General features: G+C 36.7%; 1 long non-coding RNA gene across 2 annotated transcripts in view; it reads left to right on the top strand.

Annotated features, from left to right (window-relative positions):
- The window catches only part of LOC118766980, a 165,187-nt gene extending 156,893 nt beyond the window's left edge, over nt 1-8,294 (top strand). For both annotated transcript variants that reach the window (XR_005002900.1, XR_005002899.1), the window contains exons 2-7: nt 857-1,180; nt 3,151-3,452; nt 4,918-5,001; nt 6,947-7,057; nt 7,418-7,529; nt 8,206-8,294. This is a non-coding gene — a long non-coding RNA (uncharacterized LOC118766980). The remainder of the gene's footprint in view (nt 1-856; nt 1,181-3,150; nt 3,453-4,917; nt 5,002-6,946; nt 7,058-7,417; nt 7,530-8,205) is intronic.
- Nucleotides 8,295-20,001: the final 11,707 nt, after the last annotated feature.

The raw sequence follows: 20,001 nt of genomic DNA, 5'->3' as shown, positions 1-20,001 counted from the left end.
ATACTAGATTGTTTTCTGCTTTTCAACTGTTTCCCCACTGTGTTGATGCACCATTTTCCATCATTAATAAAACTGTCGGCATTTTTGACGGCACATGTATGCTATTATGATAATCTATATATATAAAGCTGAAGTCTGTCTGTGTCTGACAGGTTTGGTAGCCTTCAACTAACACTATCTCCTCCGAGACCCTGCGGGGTAAGTTGACCAAAATTGAGAGTATGATAGAAGGCTTGCTCTTCTTTCCGGAGAAGAAAAAATTCAAATCGGACCATGTTAACATCAAAAATTATTTACATCAAAAAGGTGCTTTTTTTTCTATGAAAATCCCTATGTTTTACGATTTTTTTGACTGCATTGTCGCCATTTTTCGGTGTATTTCAACCAGAAAAATGTTCACTTAAAGAGACTAACAAGCAGCATAATGCAAATTTTTTTACTTTTCAAAAATTCCAATTCTAAAGGGTCGAAACAAACCCGAGCAACGCCGGGCGATACTGCTAGTAAATATTAAAAACTAACTACAAAGTTTTATTTGTGGATAAATGTAATCTATATTCAAATGAACACCCGTTATTTTTAATTAGTCCTGTTTTGCCTTCTTCTCCTCATCTTCCGTTTTCTTCTTCTTCTTCTTCTTCTTCTTCTTCTTCTTCTTCTTCTTCTTCTTCTTCTCCTCCTCCTCCTCCTCCTCTTCCTCTTCCTCCTCTTCCACTTCCTCTTCCTCCTCCTCCTCCTCCTCCTTCTTTTCTTTCTCCCTTTTTTTCCTTCCTCTCTCTTCTGTAACTACATATATATATATATATATATATTGTTTTATAACATCTGTCTCTGATGTATGTTTCTTTCTCTACAGCTATGGAGATTGTAGATACGAAACCTTCTGAAACTATTGATTTTGGATACACGACTGGAATGACTATAACATGTCGGTATAATCTAAAAAATGTTCTTTACTTTGCTCTCGTTCAAAATCTGAATTATATCGTTTTCAAAACTCATTATGTCGAGGAGGAAAGGAAGTTTCTGCCAGTGATCAAGCGAAAGGGTTTTGACTGTACTCTAGATCATATTAAAAATGATGAGGTTACCTGCTGGAAATTTAATCCAACTTGCGATGATGCGGCATATTACTCATGTAAAACAAATCTCGAATCTTCAAAGGTTAAAGCTTTAAAAGGTCAGTTTTACTAATTATTTTTCTTTTCTTTTTCCTTTTTTTTTTCCACCATTGATTTTAGATCAATGATGTATTCTTTTACTCTTCTACTTGTTTCAGTCATTTGACTGCGGCCATGCTGGAGCACCGCCTTTAGTCGAGCAAGTCGACCCCTACGTTCTGAGTTCAAATTCCGCCGAGGTCGACTTTGCCTTTCATCCTTCCGGGGTCGATTAAATAAGTACCAGTTACGCACTGGGGCCGATATAATCGACTTAATCCGTTTGTCTGTCCTTGTTTGTTCTCTATGCGTTTATTCCCTTGTGGGTAGTAAAGAAATAGGTATTTAAAGACGGCGAGATGGCAGAAACGTTAGCACGCCGGGCGAAATGCTTACCAGTATTTCGTCTGTCTTTACGTTCTGAGTTCAAATTCCACCGAGGTCAACTTTACCTTTAATCCTTTCGGGATCACTTAAATAAGTACCAGTTACGCACTGGGATCGATATAATCGACTTAATACAGATTTTCGCGGAGACCGAGCTAGTAGTTGGTATTCATCTCGGAGATCACGGAGTCCCCAGAGAAAACGAGACAGGTAAGTAGAGTTCTCTCTATCCCTGGATCTGAACAAGTGCATATGCTGGGAGTATCTACCTTTGAAATCATTAGCTGTCATACCCATATAGTAATGCCATCGGATGGTGTAAGGGTGGCTCTGTATACTACGGCCCTTGAAAGACAAGAGCCTTCTAGAGGGCATATTGTGGTGTTTCGGAAGTTGCAGGTTGGGGATTGGGGTAGTGTGGGTGTATGTTTACGTCTGTTGATGCGTGCGATTTTAGATGCGATGTTGTCTAAGTAAGAGTAGCTCACCATGACATTATGGGGGTTGAATAGTTTGTAATACTTATGGCCTCTGGGGAAGTACTTCTTAATTAATGACAGAAAGCCCCTAGCTACGTTGGTGGAGTCGTCTAGGTTGAAAGGGGATTATACCATATAGTTCTCCTTCTCCTAATACTGAGAGTGTTTGGGGGTCATCAACATACGTGAGCTTCTCAGTAAACCCGCTCCTGGCCAAAGCATCATTGTAGAGGGGAAGACCTCTCTATTGGCCGAGAATGATAAGAAACCTGTAATTAGAAACCTAGTTCCAGGCATTAGTACACCACTGTGCATGCAGCTGTGAGAGGAAATCGTCGAATCACCATCTATGAGTTATCAGAGTATGTGCAGATTAGTTACGGTTCGGTTCATTCCATTATCACTGAAGATTTGGGCATGAAACATGTGTCTGCCAAGTTTGCGCCAAAACTGCTTTCAGTTGACCAAAAAGACACTCGGGTTTCAGTTGCACAAGATCTCCACGATTGTGTGGAGAGCGATGAAAACATTTTGAAAACTTGCGTAGGCCTGTGAGCAGGTATCGTCAAGCTCTTGGCAAAATTTGATGCAGATTCTCTGCTCAACTTTCTCTGTCATTGTCAAGACGACGAACACACGCTACACACGTTACTGCCAAGCACTGATGTAAACACCGGAAGTGAGCTAGAACATTGAAACTTAGTGCAGATGCACGGCAGAGTTCAAGGTCAATCTGTGTCAAGCAGCTTTACTCTGCATACTTTAAGTTCGTTACTCTAGCAACAGTCCGGATACTTATCGATCATACTACGTACGTACATACGTGTGTGTGTAAATATACATGCGTATGAATGTGTCCTTCATGTGTTGTGTATTTATTGCTATTGATTCGGCTCCGAATAGCCTTTGCACTGCTTTCACTAAAAAGTTCGACGGTTGAACACTTCGAAACACGAGTTCACAAGGCTCGGCATTAAGAATATTTAGAGCGCTGATAAACATTTTTGTTTAGTCTGAACCTTGTAGCTTATTCAGTGAAACCTCGTAGTCTGTTATTGTGTGGTCCATTGTTCTAAACTTTACATATATCGATTCTTTTACATATTTTGATTCTTTCTTTTCAGCGAGATCTTACATAAACAAGCTGCAAGTTCTTAACCCACCTGCTGAAAAGGGCAAGACAATGTTCTTGAGATGTACTGCATATGTCGGTGCACCACTTCGTGAAGCTTATTTTATATGGTTTGTAAGAACAAAATTTGGAGTAGATGTTTTTGAAAGGTTTCAACATATCACACATTATGGCAAGTGTTTCACTGCAGCAGTATCAGTGTATAATTATACTTTAGAAAAGACGTATAATGGCACAACAAGCATTTCATGTTTTCTGGGCGGTAAAACAATCACTGAAAAACTCATTTAGCAGGTAAGTTGTGTGTGTGTGTGTGTGTGTGTGTGTGTGTGTGTGTGTGTGTGTGTGTGTGTGTGTGTGTGTGTGTGTCTGTGTGTGTTACTTTGATTAACGCTTTTACCGCTTCTTGTTAATTTTGTCGCTGCTATTTTGTCTCAAGTCTTTGATGATGGATTTGATTGAGATTGAGTAGACCTATGACCAAATACATTCCGATGTTTTTTAAATCATAGTACACTGAGGACTGTAATATCAAATCTGCCCATTTTTTTCTTTTAAGACAGCGTATGAGAAATGATGGCGATTTCTCTGCTATTTTTCGCAGGTCGAAATTCCCTAAAGAGGTTCCTCATACCTATATGTTAATCGCCTCTACATTTGTATGTATCCATATACTTAATTCGCGTTCATGAGTGCGTTCATATACATGACACTGTTGGGGAGGGGGCGAGGACTTTATATATATATATATTATTACATATATATATATATATATATATATATATATATATATTATATTTTTAAATTGTAAATTTAACCGGGGTATGTTCAGTACTGAATTGCTATTCATAATAAACATGTTGCAATTCGAAAAAGCCCGTCTTTTACATAGATGTATAAAGATTGAACATTTGTATATGCTACGCTGGATACATTGGATGTGCATCTGGTATGTTGATTTTTGTTCATTCGTTATAAATCTTGAATTATGCTTGCACTGATGATTAAAATGTGCATTTCTGCACGAATTGTGAAATCATGTGATTTGGAACTGAATTCTGTTTTTAAAAGGCTCACTTCGACAGTTGCATTCCTTCGCATTCGATACTATGTGTTTATTTATTTTAGTAGTTTTTACTTTAAGAGTCCCTCATAGCGTGTAGCATTTATGTATAGTAATGCCCTCTATATAATATAAATGAATATATTTAAGAGAAAAAATTATGTTTTTTCTCTTATGAGGTTTTTCACGCTACTTGATAAATTCTTATAAAGATTTTCTCCAAGTAATGCTTCAAGGAGCTTATCATCAAACTCAATTGGACGTCCTGTTCGATCTTCATCTTCAAGGCTGAAATCTCCACTTCTGAATTTTGCAAACCATCTTCTGCAAGTTCTTTTCATTCAAGCATTCTTTCCCATAAACTGAGTGTATGTTTCGAGTCGCTTCGGCTGCAGAGTTTCCTTTTTTGTACTCATAAAGCATTATGTGCCTTAAATGCTCTTTGGATACTTCCATGTTAGAAAGGGTTTTCATCAAAGAAATTTTAATTCTATTATTCTGTAAAATAATATTTAATTAGTTTAAATGTACACAAATGCATAAAAATAATTTTAAATTCCATTAGACATTCTAAAATGCTAGTAAATTTCATTCAATTTTAAAAAGGTAAAATTGGACAGAATTCATGGGATGACCTTGATATATAAAGAAAAAATAGATAATAATAATGCTAAGGGAATGACAAAATATTTTTAGGGCAATAAGAGCGTTGTGGTTTGCTTGAACATTGTGATATCGAAGAATGTGAAATGAGAGAAAATAGAGAGCTTCCAACAAGCGGTAAGTTCAAAAGTCCATTATATTTTAGTCGCAAGGGCCCATCTTCGTAAGAAAAACCGTCTGAAAAATGCCCAGTTATGTAGGTCCGTTAACCCATTCAAATCCCAAGCATTTTATAACAGTAGTAGTCAGTTGTCACAGCAGTCACTCTCCGAACGTAGGTGTAAACAAATAAAAACCTAACAACAAATTATCACTTTTTATCACTTAAAGTTGCATAAGTTTTCTCTATCTTTTAACAAAGTTTTCACCAAATGATTCTACACATTGAGTTCTTTTAAATAGTTATAATCCAAGTATAGTTTTTCTTTTAAATAACTATACTAACGTTTTTAGTCCAACATCTTTTATCATAAATTTTTCTATTGAACAAGACTTCGATTAATTTATGTCAAAATGTAAGTGCAAATTAAGATTGAGCTAAAACTAAATTAATGCGAAAGCGTTAAATTGGCCCCGTGTGAGTAGAAATTGACTTAGTAACACACGACAGTGTGTGAATGATATATATACATATATATATATATATATATATATATATATAATAAATAACAACAAAAGAATGAGACCTTGATATTAAAGAAATAGAGAATTATTTTTATATGTTATAGTATTCGGTGTTTCAAATGTCAGAGCGAAGAGCTACGATATATATATATATTTATACATATATATATATATATATATATATATATATATATATGCAATAAAAATGGTAAATAATTTTCCTGTGGTTTTTCATGTAACCAACAATTATTTACCGGTAAATTTCGGTATGTAAATACGACAAATTAATTGTCAGGACCTTTGTAAGGTTCAGTATATAGTAAAGAAAATAAGCCACCTTATTTTCTTTACTATATATATATATATATATATATATATATATATATATATATATATATATAGTTTAACGCTCAGGAAGTGAGAAAGTCTTTTACGTTTCGTGCCTATGCTGTTCGTCAGAAAGGAACACAGAAATAAACAGGGAGAGAAATTAAAAAAGGTTTAGTGGCTAGCGATCTATCATGGCGAAGGTCCGTAATATAGTCGTTGGTTTCCTGTAGTAAGACCTTCATGTAGAGATCCCAGGGTGGAATTGAGATATTCCTTGTAGATGTGCCCAAGAATTATATATCCAGAAGTGTGATCTATTGGTAGCGCTCAGCTGAGCAAAGGGTAATGATTCAGCAGATGAGATCCAGATATGTTCAATATAGAAAACATTAGCACACATACACACACGCAAACAAAAAATTTCGGAGTGTAAGTTCAAATTATTTGAGCGCTACATCTCTGCATCTCATCTTTTGACTCTATACCCTTTGCTCGGCTAAACACTACCCGTAGACCACACTCATGGAGGAACACAGATTATTACAGAAAACTAAAGACTTTGTTACTGACCTATAATACCTATTTCTTTATTACCCACAAGGGGCTAAACATAGAGGGGACAAACAAGGACAGACATAGGTATTAAGTCGATTACATCGACCCCAGTGCGTAACTGGTACTTAATTTATCGACCCCGAAAGGATGAAAGGTAAAGTCGACCTCGGCGGAATTTGAACTCACAACGTAACGGCAGACGAAATACCGCTAAGCATTGCGCCCGACGTGCTAACGTTTCTGCCAGCTCTCCGCCTTACTGGCCTATAATACCTTACCGCCTCTCCTTAATTTGTGTATATAATACACATATACATACATACATACATACATACATACATACATACATACATATATATATACATTACGGAGATGTACTTGCGTAGCAAGTGACCTGATCTGAGATCGTGTGTCGGAACTTTGTCCACGCGACTGATATGCCTGAAGGCAGACACTTGTTTCTTTGTTGTTGTTTTTTAACCAAACCCTCATGACTTTTCAAATTTCACTTAGGAAGGAAAGTAAGCGTGGAGAGGGAGCTGTTTACTCCCAGTACATTTATTAGGCGGTGAATGAATGGCGCGAGTGAATTGCCCTAAAATGAGCATGCGCCTGTAGTTTGAGTAACATAGAAGAGAGAAAAGCATTTACCATGGTACTACTGGTGAGCATTTCCCCCTAAGTAAGGAAATCTGTTGCCATAATTATTTTCCTGCTGTTATAGTTATTTTTCTTTTTTTATACATGTTTATGTAAATTCTCAATATCCCTGATTATTTTTTTTTCTGAGGAGGAGATCTGGCAGAATCGTGAGCACGCAGGAAAAATTCTTAACAGCATTATATCCTGCTTTACTTTCTGAGTTCAAACGCCACCGAAGTTAACTTGGCTTTTCATCCTTTCGGGGTCGATAAAATAAGTACCAATTGAGTACTGGAGTTGATGTAGTCGATTTCCTCCTTCTCCAAAATTTCTGGCCTTGTACCAAAATTATAATGGAATATATTTTCTCTCTCTGTTACAGATAAATTGTATAATGCAAATATTATTACTAAGATTTTAATATTTGCAACAGCCCTGCTTTTTATTAGCAATCTGCATGAAGTATCTCGGAAAAGAAAAACCGAATCAACCAGGTTCGTATTATATAATTCATTTTCTTTTCTGTGATTTTGTTATTCTTATATTAAAATATTATTGATTTAGTTTGTGCTTACTGCATTGCTTTTCTTAACAAATCCCATTGTTGTTATCATTCATTCATGTTTGGATCAGCATTCATCAAGCAAGGCATTCGAACACTGAACATCTCACCATTTCGGACATAGACCGTTTACTTGTTTCAGTCATTGGACTGCGACCATGCTTGTCCATAACCTTGAAATACCGAAAAATACGCATCACTATTTAACTTTAAATCTGGTACTTATTCTTCCGGTCGCTTTTGCTGAACTACTATCTTATGGGACCTTATACAAGCAAAGCCGTTTGTCAAGCGCTGGCTAGGGACAAATACATACATATATACATACATACATACATACATACATACATACATACATACATACATACATAAACAAATACATATAGTCATACATACACACCTACCTACTTAGATAGATAGATAGATAGATAAATAGATAGATAGATGGATAGATGGATGGATAGATAGATAGATAGATAGATAGATAGATAGATAGATAGATACATACATACATACATACATACATACATACATACATACATACATACATACATACATACATACATACATAGTTTCTTTCTAAATTGACAACGCATTCTTTTTTACAGGTTACTGCCTGATGAACCTCTTCTGCGAAACTTCCTAGTTACGGTCAACTCACATTTTCCCGGAAATAAATATTAGATTCAACACCTTCTCTTGTGTGCTTTCTCCAGTTACTGCTCGTTGACTTCTGTTATTGAAAACATATCATATGAATGTTTGTGTGTGTGTTCGTGTGTGTGTGTGTGTGTGCGTACAATATATTTGTGTACATACACGCTCAAACACATGCATCAATATAGATATCATAAAATAAATTTTCACCTATATGTAGGTACATAGTCTCTTATGCTGGCAGGTATAGCGTAGCGGAACTAGAAATGTATAGGAAAATGTTATTTAAATTCTTCGGAAATTTTGGCTTATCCATCACTATAGAAGCAGATAACAGATCAGTTAATTTTCTAGATATATCGAGCTTCAATGTAAGATTATATATACCTTACCATAAATCAAGCGAGAATTTTAGGAACATTAGAACATCCTCAAATCATCCCCTTGCAATTATAAACTCTATTATTAATAACGTTTCGCATAGAATTTCAAAATCGTCTGCAGTCAAGGAAATCTTTATGTCGAATAGGGTTGTAAAAGGCAGCACTGGCTAGAGTGGGATATACAGGAAAATTAGTTACATCCAAAGTAATGAGGTAGTTTGCAACCCTGCTTGCACGAACCCGTGAACTCTATAAAATAATTATTATAATTGTAAGGTCCACAATTGGAAGATGAAAATGGTAAGTCTAGAGGGGGAATTAATGACGATATAAATAACAATAAGAGCGATTGTAGAAATAGGGTTATAAATGTCAGATCTGATACTATGAGGGGCTCATTAGCAGAATCGATATTTTGACTCTAAGTAATAGCGATAGAAGGGAAAGGATGAAAATGCAAGGATAGTAAGAAATAGGGAAAGAAATAATTTAATTAACGGAGCCTGATGGAGCAGCAGTACAAAGACAACCTTAGGTAGTGGCATAAATTACGATAGGCAGAACACTGCACATAGTAGTTTAAAAGAATAATAGTAAAATGGGAAAACTTTTACGTAAGTAAGAAATAATACAGAATAATCAATTGTTAGTCCACTCTTATTCACCATAGTTCTCCAGGCCATAACAGAGGAATTCAAAATTGGGTGCCCATGGGAAATGTCATATGCTGATAATCTTTCTCTTATTGCAGAATCTGAAGCAAAATTGGAGAGGTTCATGGTTTAGAAGCGAAACCTGGAAACAAAGGGCCTTAAATTTAACCTAGCAAAGATTAAATTTGTTGTTTCCAAGAAAGCAGATAAGACTATCTTTCCGCCAGGTAAATGGCCTTGTTCAATACGTAGGAAAGGAGTGGGACGTAATTCCATTTGCTACGCCACGTATAAGCTATGGACGTGTTAGTATACGACCGTGCGTGAGGAGTTTCGGTGACATATTTCTCCTCTTGTTCAACAGCGTCCGGCCGCATCCCAGCATATCATAACATAATGTTATATAAGCCATAATACATGTTTAATATACAGTGCCAAAGTAAATGAATAAAGGGACGCCAAAAACCGTTCTACTTTTATAAAGAGAAGATAGATTTATTTCACAGTGTACAGTGATGCGTATTGTTGTGTCATGAATGCATGCTTATAATATTTGTATCTGTGTGTTCGTGCGTGCGAAAGAAATACAACAGAACATAAGAGAAGTCTCAACATTTTTAGTTTATATAAAGTTACTTTAGAGTTATTTTACCAGTTCATGTAGTACACGATAATGAGTTCTATACAAGATTTGAGTCTCAGAGCAGAGATTAGTTGAGTCACTTGTTGTGCATATTTTTCTCTTGATATAGATATTCTTTCAGATATATATACTGCAACTGTTTTTCCGTGGTGAGATTTTCACACTAACAGCATGAGTTGAATCTGTATTTATCTTGTGTACAAGTGGAAATCTTCGTAGATGGAGACGATGATGGTGATGACGTTATGTCTGTCGCTGGTTTACAATAGCGTCTTCATATTATGGTTGGCTTGGCTGTCGTCTGCCTTTCGAACTGGAACATGGTTGAGTAAGCTCTGTGTGGTCTCCGACCAAGACCTTAAAAGGTCTTAAGCCGAAAGACATGAATCGTGATATGATCAGCCTATTTAAAGAGTTAAGATGGCTCAAATGAAAAGTCCTATCCGAAAGCCGTGATTGGTCAGTTTACACACTGGCGCGAAATAAGTAGAGAGACAGACCGTGCTTAGATGCTAACCAATCAAAATAGTGGACACAACAACGTTAGACTAGCCAAAGATGTTTGTAATCTCAAACGAGATCATTCTTAATATTTTTCTCAAACAGTGAAGATAGCAATGAAGAAAGCAATATTGCTACAGACGCATAAGAGATATAGTGGAATCGCTGTTAGGCTAACAGATAAGATCGCTTTCATGCGTGGAAGATGCGCAGGAACAATAAGTACTAAGAACAACGAGGGACTTAGACTCTGTCAGTGTTAATTATTATAATAATGATAGAAATATCATAAAAATAGTAAAATTTGTAACAGTCAAATAGCGGGTATAATTATAGTTGTTATGCTGAAAGTAATAATAGTTATAAAAAGATGCAACTTTGGAAGGGAAAATGAGTCCCCTTTTGAAAATAAATATCTACGTAGAGACATAGCACATGAATGTTGTAAAAAAAAAAAGGATATCAATATTGTCACAGGAAACGGAAATCAGCCTACAAAGTGCTCACACAACAGTAAAAAATAAATTAAATTTCTTTCCATACAAAATGCTGGCCATTCAAGAATTGAAAACTACGGATCATGCTAAAAGGCTTCATTATTGTCCTTGGTTCCAAAATGTTGTTGCCGAAAAAGGCATAGAAGTGCTGGATGGGTGTTTTTACACCTATGAGGCTTGGTTTCATCTGTCGGGACACATAAATTCGCAAAACACAACGTTATGAAGCACTGAGAATCCACACGCGATGCATGAGCAACTTTGGCATCCCGAAAAAGTCGAATATGGATAGCAATTTCGAGAAACCGTATTGTGGGACCGACATTTTTTTTTTAAGACACCATCAACACCGAGAAATATTGCTCAAATGTTGTCTATCCATTTGTGGGCCAACTCACTGAAAGCGAAATTAATAATGCACACTTTCAACAAGACGGAGCTACAACACATACCTCGCGCATCATCATGGCGCTACTTCAAGAGTTTTTCGGTGAACGGATTATTTCGAAGGGACTTTGGCCACCAAGATCACCTGATTTAACACCGCCAGACATTTTTACTGGGGAGCGAGTAAAGGATCAGTGTACAAGAATCGCCCGAAAACCATTAATGAGCTAAAAGCCTCAATCATAATCTCCAAACGTGTCAGACTCTCCAAGGTTTATTTCAAAACATGTGTAGAAGAGTCAACTTATGTACTGAAAATGAAGGACAACACTTTCAACACCTCTTATAAAGTTTTTTAAAGTCTTGTAAAGTCTAGTATAATGTTTTGTAGTTCTATACTAACTTATAGATATTTATTTCGCAATAAAATACTTACTGCGGAGAGACTTTTTGAACACACTGTATAATTTATACCAGTATTAAAACGGATATTCTTATCTCTTCGACGGTCATTCCAACCGCTAACTGTACTAACCTATATATATATATATATGTGTGTGTGTATATCACCATCACCATCACGTGACCGACCAGTCCATCAGATGTAGTTATACATCGCTGGTCACAATGCGTTCGCATTGTTTTAGCCTTCGAATGACGAATATATATATATATATATATATATATATATATATATATATATATATATATATATATATACCGTATTTGAGAAAAACAGCCCCATGACTCGATTCACTCTGCCAGAAATTTGAAAATGACATGTTGCGCGGTTTGACAACAGTACGAACATTTCGTGTCAATCCGAGGACATGGATCTGAGGACAAGTATCGAGAAGATATGTACCGAGAGGGATAAAAATCAAACATCCAGTCAACATCATGGTATTTGGAGTGGTTACTAGTGATGGTGACGTTATGCTTCCATTCATCTTCCACTCACACTCAACACGGAGGTCTACATCAAGTGCGTGGAGGAGGTAGTGTTGCCCTGGGTGAAGAGGGTGGCTGCTGGACGACCCTGTATCTGACAACATGACTCTGCATCATGCCACAGATGGAGGTGAAGCGAGTCATGGCTGTCAAACAATTTCTGCGACCTCATAACCCCTAACATCTGGTCACCTAACTCCCCACACTGCAACACTCTTCATTATTATGTGTGGAGTGTAGTTGAGCGAGAGACCATAAAACTCATTGTAACACCAGAGATGAACTGAAGGCAAAGATTATGGCAGCATTCACCAACTTGAACAAGGAGACGGTCCAGAAGAGTTGCAGGAGATTCTGAAGTCGTCTGGAGGCTGTGGTTGAAGCCAATGGCGATTTTATTGAACATACTTGCTCTTTATTATTTCAAGATATTTTTAGGCAATTTTGGTAAATATATCTGTTAAAATGAGATATCAGTGTTATTTTCATTTTTGCGTAATTAAGGCGACAGTTTATACACCGCACCCTGTATATGTATGTATATATATATATATATATATATATATATATATATATATATATATATATATATATCACTGGGTAGCAAAAGTATTTAAAACATCGTTTTTTTATAAATTTCCCAATAAAAAATCGTTCAATTTGAATGATACTTACTTACACCACACCCTGAATGTGTGTATATATATATATATATCTTTTCTACTCTAGGCACAAGGCCCAAAATTCTCGGGTAGGGAGCCAGTCGATTAGATCGGCTCCAGTACGCAACTGGTACTTAATTTATCGAATCCGAAAGGATGAAAGGCAAAGTCGACCTCGGCAGAATTTGAACTCAGAACATAAAGACAAACGAAATACTGCTAAGCATTTCGCCCGGCGTAATCAGTAGTACTTCCTATGTAAACCCTTACCATCTGTGGTATAATAAAAAGTAAGGGTACGATAAATACCTGTTTGCTTGAAAGAGGAGTTAAAATCTTCCAAAACCACTCGTCTCTCACTAAATGTAAACACGTACGGAGAATATAGTAAGCCTATTTCTCCGAAACAGTCTTCTTATTTGTAATAATACATATAGTAAAATACAAATAAATTCATAGAAATTCTGTGATCAATTGATTTCACCTGTGTTGAACCACCAGTCAAGGCTCGTCAGCCAGACTTACTATATAAACTATTTCAAAAACAAATTTTTACCTCTCCGTGCGCGCCGTTCAATTGAAGCCCCCCCCCCCAACAGATATTTATCGTACGCTGACTTTTTATCATAGACTAGCAGTATCGCCCGGCATTACTCGGCTTTGTTTCGACCCTTTAGAATTGGAATTTTTGAAAAGTAAAACTTTTGCATTATGTAGCTTGTTATTCTCTTTAAGTGAACAATTTTCTGGTTGAAATACACCGAAAAATGGCGACACAGTTGTCAAAAAATCGTAAAAATAGGGATTTTCATTAAAAAAATAGCACCTTTTTGATGTAAATAATTTTTGGTGTTAACATGATCCGACTGGAATTTTATCTTCTACGGAATGAAGAGCAAGACTTTTTCTATCATACTCTCAATTTTGGTCAACTTGCGCCGCAGGGTCTCGGAGGAGATAGTATTAGTTTAAGGCTACCAAACTTGCGATACACAGACAACTTCAGCTTTATATATATTGATTTAGCTTACTTGAATAATGTTTGCTGTCCACTTTATCAATTTTTATAACTTATACTTGCTCACTAACGTTCGATTTTTTTCTCAACTGCCTGGGTGACCCTGCAATAAAGAAGGAACTTGGACATCATATAACCCTGATGAGTCCAGTACTCCCAACGATTCACTTTCACATTAAACAATCGAGTCGGAAGAAAGCTTAGGAAGTTGTTAAGGCAGCTAGATCAGCCTCTACAACCAGTGTCCAGTGTAGTGTCATAGTGAAAAATCAATTACGAAAAATATAAACAAATATAGGCACAGGAGTGGCTGTGTGGTAAGTAGCTTGCTAACCAACCACATGGTTCCGGGTTCAGTCCCACTGCGTGGCATCTTGGGCAAGTGTCTTCTGCTATAGCCCCGGGCCGACCAATGCCTTGTGAGTGGATTTGGTAGACGGAAACTGAAAGAAACCTGTCGTATATATGTATATATATATGTGTGTGTGTGTGTTTGTGTGTCTGTGTTTGTCCCCCTAGCTTTGCTTGACAACCGATGCTGGTGTGTTTACGTCCCCGTCACTTGGCGGTTCGGCAAAAGAGACCGATAGAAGAATAAGTACTGGGCTTACAAAATAATAAGTCCCGGGGTCGATTTGCTCGACTAGAAGGCGGTGCTCCAGCATGGCCGCAGTCAAATGACTGAAACAAGTAAAATAATAAAATGTAACAAAAGAAAATATTTGACCGTTTCTCTCTCTCTCTCACTTTTTTCTTTCTCTTTCTCTTTCTCTCTCTCTCTCTCTTTCTCTCTCTCTCTCTCTCTCTATCTGTCATTCTAACATTTCCTTGTAAAACTTCTTCCTTATCTCTCGTTCTCATTTTCACTTCCTTTCAACTTTCCCTCACTTTCTCCTCCCGCGTTCTTAGTCGGCGTCTCTTTCTAAATCACAATACTTCCCTCACTCTGAATTTTTCTATCTTCCATTTTCCCCCTTTATTTGTATGTATGTATGCATGTGTGTATGTGTGTGTGTGTGTGTGTGTGTGTGCGTGTGCGCGTGTGTGTGTATGTGTGTGTTGATGTGTGTGTGTGTGTGTTGATGTGTGTGTGCGTGTGTTGATATGTGTGTGCGTGTGTTGATATGTGTGTGTGCGTTTTGATGTGTGTGTGTGTGTGTGCGTGTGTTGATATGTGTGTGTGCGTGTATTGATATGTGTGTGTGCGTGTGTGTGTGAATTTTACTTTCTGTGAAACTGTTTTCTCTATATTCTACTTGTCTTCTCGGAGCAAAAGAGAGAGAGAGAGAGAGACGGAGGAGAGAGGGAGGAGAGAGAAAGAGAAGTAAAAAGAAGGATGGAACTATCTCAGCTTCACTCACACTTCAAGTTTCACTCCCCCTCCCATTCCCACTTACATATATTGCGCTTTTCTCTCTATTTTTTTTTTTTTTTGTTGTGTTTGGCCATTTCGACTTCAATTTTGGTACCAGACACATCTTTTCGTAATATTTCTAGGTTCTGGGAGCCGACGATCATTTTCCCTTTTGCTTTATACTTGTTGCTCAAGATCAACGATGTTGTTAGCTATGATGATGCTGATGATGGCTTCTTACACTTCGGCCTGTAAGTTAATATTAAGTAAAATAATACATTTTTCAGTTATAGTATTAGATCTTCTTGTCTTAGATATCATACTTTGATCGTCGCAAGACGCACTATACGCACACACATATGCAGACATGCGCACACACACACACACACTCACACACATGCGTATACCCATATATATATATATATATATATATATCAATGTCGCTTTAAATCGGAGAATATATATTATTATTATTATTATATATTATTATAGTTATTATTGTATTTTATATATATATATATATATATATATATATAGGTTATAAGAGGTAATGGTGTCATTGAGACCCAAAGGTGTCAGGTAAAGCTGAATAAGTGCTATAGACACCCCATAGTTAAGTTCTAGGTTCGGTAATTTTGCGAATAAGGGGTTCAACGTTGGTTATATGTCAGCGTGTGTATATAAGAAGTTTTTGCGTAATGAGATAAAGAACCAAGACTGTGTAGATATCAGAACATTTATAGATAGAAGGTCTTACAGCTGTTTCCAGGATATTTATCAATTATATCCCTTCATCGGAGATGGTGTGAGAGGATGGTTAAGTAATACTTAATTTAGATAGGATACAAAATAGAGAGTGAAGTGGAGGAAAGAAAATAGATGTGAGATATGTAGGGATATTGAAGTTGTAGAATGTATGAATGTATGTATGTATAAGTGCAGATACTTTGTTTTATGTCTTGAACATACATATGTATGTATTGGGTCATCCCATAAATAATGCGGTTTTTTTTATACTTCTTTTGTTTTTAAAAATTAAGATAAATTTATTTTTTAATCTAAAATATACTCTCCTTCATTGTTTACAATGCCCTTCCATATCTCTGGTAGATTTGTAAGGCCTCTCTTCCAAAATTCACTTGTCCGTGACGAAAAATACTCCTCCAAGATTGTTCTGACGTCGTATACACAACATGATTTTTCTGTCCAATGCGGAATCAATGATAATCAAATGGGGCAATGTCCGGCGAATATGATGAGTAGGGCATCGTTTTCCATTCAAACTGCTCAAGCCATTGGAATGTCATTCCTGGTGTATGTGACCGACCATTATACTCATAAAAGAACACCTTTTGTTTTGTAACCAAAGATGGTCGTTTTTCGTTTATCGCTGACTTAAGCCGCCCAAGCTGTTTGCATTAGATCTCCGTTGTTATCGTTTGGTTTAGGTTTAAAAATTCAACGTGCACTAAACCTTTCATATCCCACCAAACGGATAAGAACACCTTGTGAGTGAAGTCCTTCTTTAGCCTGTGGTACCAGTGTTTCTCCTTTCCCTACCCACTGTCTTCAGCGCTTCATATTTTTATGGAGAACCCATTTCTCGTCACCAGTCACTATTCAGTCCAAAAAAAGTACATTCGTAAGACGTGTCAGTAAAGTAGAGCACACATTCACTCTCTGTGCATGATTAAAATCGGAAAGTTTGTGAGGAACCTATTGACCCAATTTGCATACTTTTCCAATGGCACGCAGGTGTCGATGAATGGTTAATGACCAAATCCAAGCTTCTCTGATAGTTCCTCGGCAGTTACAATGAGATTTTGTTCCACCAAGGCTTGCAGGACGTTACTGGCGATGTAGCAGTAATAATAGCTATTATTCTCACCATTATCATTATATTTATTACCGTTATTATAACTGTCCATTTAAACGGGTTTGAATTTATCAATAAAATTCTTTTCTCTGTCTTTCCTCTCAATTCCACATGAGCTCTGTAGTTTGAAGAATGAGAGTATTATAAACTTTTTCTGGCCACATGTTGCCAGATGATTACTTAAAGGTATCTGACAGACATCAGGTTCCCTAATTTGCTGTCGGTGTACTCGTGAGCATTCCGATAATGCATTCCCAGTTTGGTCAATGTAGGGAATTTGATGCAGTAAATTAAATTCCTGCTTTTGCAGTTCATATTTGCATTTGTAAATATTCTTCCGTTTTTGAGTTTATATATTGTCCGGTATCTATGATCTGAGATGTACCACATTGATTATCATTACATTTAAATACAATGAATGATTCGTCATTGTTACTTAGGTCAAACTTTGCCTTTGTAAATAATTGTTTCAAGTACTTCGCCTGTCCTTAACTAAGAATCATAGCCCATGTGTGTTTATATCCATTAATTCATTACTTTGAGCAATGATCGGCAAGGTTACCTTGGCGATGTTAAAGATATTTTGGTGACCCGGATTGAGTGTCACTATAAATGGTATGACCTGTTCTTGTTTTCCTCTTTTTGTGGTTGCCCTCATTTGTATGAGCGTTTCTATAGTACGCTGTATACGATCTACTGCAAGTAGGGATTGATATTTTTGTTTGAGGAGAAATTCTTTGTGTTCTGTTAGGCGTTTGTCTCTGGTATTTACAAATTTTTTTCTGGTTAGGCAGTATGGGATATTGAGTTTTTTTTTATGTGTTGGATGACACGATTTAAAGTTGAGGTATTGATGCGTATGTGTTTATAGTATATATCAGTGGTGAAGGTGGTATTATTTTTAATTACCATTATGTCTAAAAATGATTATTTGGTACTACTCTTCTTTGAAAATTGGAGAGTTGAGTGCAGATTTTTCAGGAGGATATTAGACTCTTGCAGAGTATCTAAAGATTTTGTCCAAATTATGAAGCAATCGTCAAGGTATCTCTTCTATGCATCTGCAGTATATCTTCTAAATAAAGTGCTGTTGTTTTCATCTACCCTTTCATAGAGTTTTTTTCTAAGTATACCTTTACAGACATCGCATAAATAGGAGCAAATCTCGTTCTCATCGTTTTGCCTCAAACTTGTAAATCTTTCCACTGAAAAAGAATGTGTTATTTCCAAGGATATGTTTGACTGCATCTAGTATAAATGGCACGGTGAGTCTACTGGGAATCGCTTCTCAGTGGTTTTCTACCCAGAGTTTAATCGCCTTTATTCCTAAATCATGTAGAATATTGGTGTAATGGTGTATTACATCAAAACTAAGTAAAAGTGAATACGATTTCGTTGTTTTGGGAAGACGATGTCATTCTTTGATGAAACTAGGTGTGTGGGCACATAATGGTTTTAAATGATGTTAATAAAATTGCATAGACGGTGAGTAGGACATGCTAGACCAACTATAATAGATTTGGGTTTTAGGTTTCCCTCGCGTTCGATACACTGTGCATTTATTATGATAGGTTTGACTTTAAGAGTCCCTAATAACGTGAGGCATTTACGTGTAGTAATACCCTTAATATAAATAAATACATTTAAAGGGAATAATTATAAATTTTTGTTTTTAAAAATTACGATGAATTTCTTCTTTAATCTAAAATATACTCTCCTTCATTGTCTACAATGCCCTTCCATATCTCTGGTAGACTTGTAAGGCCTCTCTTCCAAAATTCACTTGTCCGTGACGAGGTTTTTACGCTAACTACTTGATAAATTCTTATAAAGATTTTATCCTATTTTAAATTATATATATGAATAAATGAAAGAATGGAGTCGAACGAAGATTTTAACAAAATTCTTTCATTTATTCATATAAAAAACACACAAATTTCCACACAAGAACCCGGAGTTTCTACCCTTGACAGGTCGCTTCAACCGTGTTTTCTGACGTGAATTTGCTACCCAGGTATCGGTTAAACGAATTTTCCATGCTAGGATAATTCATTCACCTACTTATATATATATATATATATATACCAATTAAGGACTGAACACGAAAAAGTGGACAGTCAACATGCTAGATATAGACGTCAAATCGCCATTCTCCACAAAAAGTCTATGTTCTCAGATCAAACTCATAATATATATATATATATATATACATCGCCATCATCATCATCATCATCATCATCACCCAGCGTTTTAAATCCGGGTTTTGTCCCCGTTAACGGGGATGGCCGGATCTATCTCAGTGCCATAGCAACCGTCTTCACACCATTTTGCCATCTTGCCCGGTTTGGGGCGTCCTCTCTTCTCAAGCTAACCTTTCCAATCTCCTCCTCCACCTGTCCCGTCCACATCTTCCTCGGTCTACCTCACGTTCGTGGCTCGCTTGACTCAAAACTCAAGCACCCTCCTCAGAACAAGCTCCCCATTCCTTCTCAACGTATGCCCATACCACTCCATTCGCCCTTACCAGTTGTTCCACCGTTCCTCCAATTCCAGCATCCCCATCAAATCCCCAGTTCTCCTTTTATCAAACAGCTTCACCCCACACATTTCTCTCACCAAAAATATATATACATGTGCACGAATATATATGTATGTATATGTACATACATATGTGTATGTATGTGTGTGTGTGTGTGTACGCGCGCGTCTGTGTGTGTCTATATATACATACACATACATTAAGGCGGCGAGCTGGCAGAATCGTTAGCACGCCGAGCGAAATGCTTTGCGGTATTTCGTCCGCCGCTGCGTTCTGAGTTCAA

The sequence above is a fragment of the Octopus sinensis genome, linkage group LG18 (genome assembly GCF_006345805.1).
Source record: "Octopus sinensis linkage group LG18, ASM634580v1, whole genome shotgun sequence".
In the NCBI taxonomy this organism is placed as follows: Eukaryota; Metazoa; Mollusca; class Cephalopoda; order Octopoda; family Octopodidae; genus Octopus; species Octopus sinensis.
The sequence above is the reverse complement of the archived record's forward strand: the minus strand, read 5'-3'. Positions and strand labels throughout refer to the sequence as shown.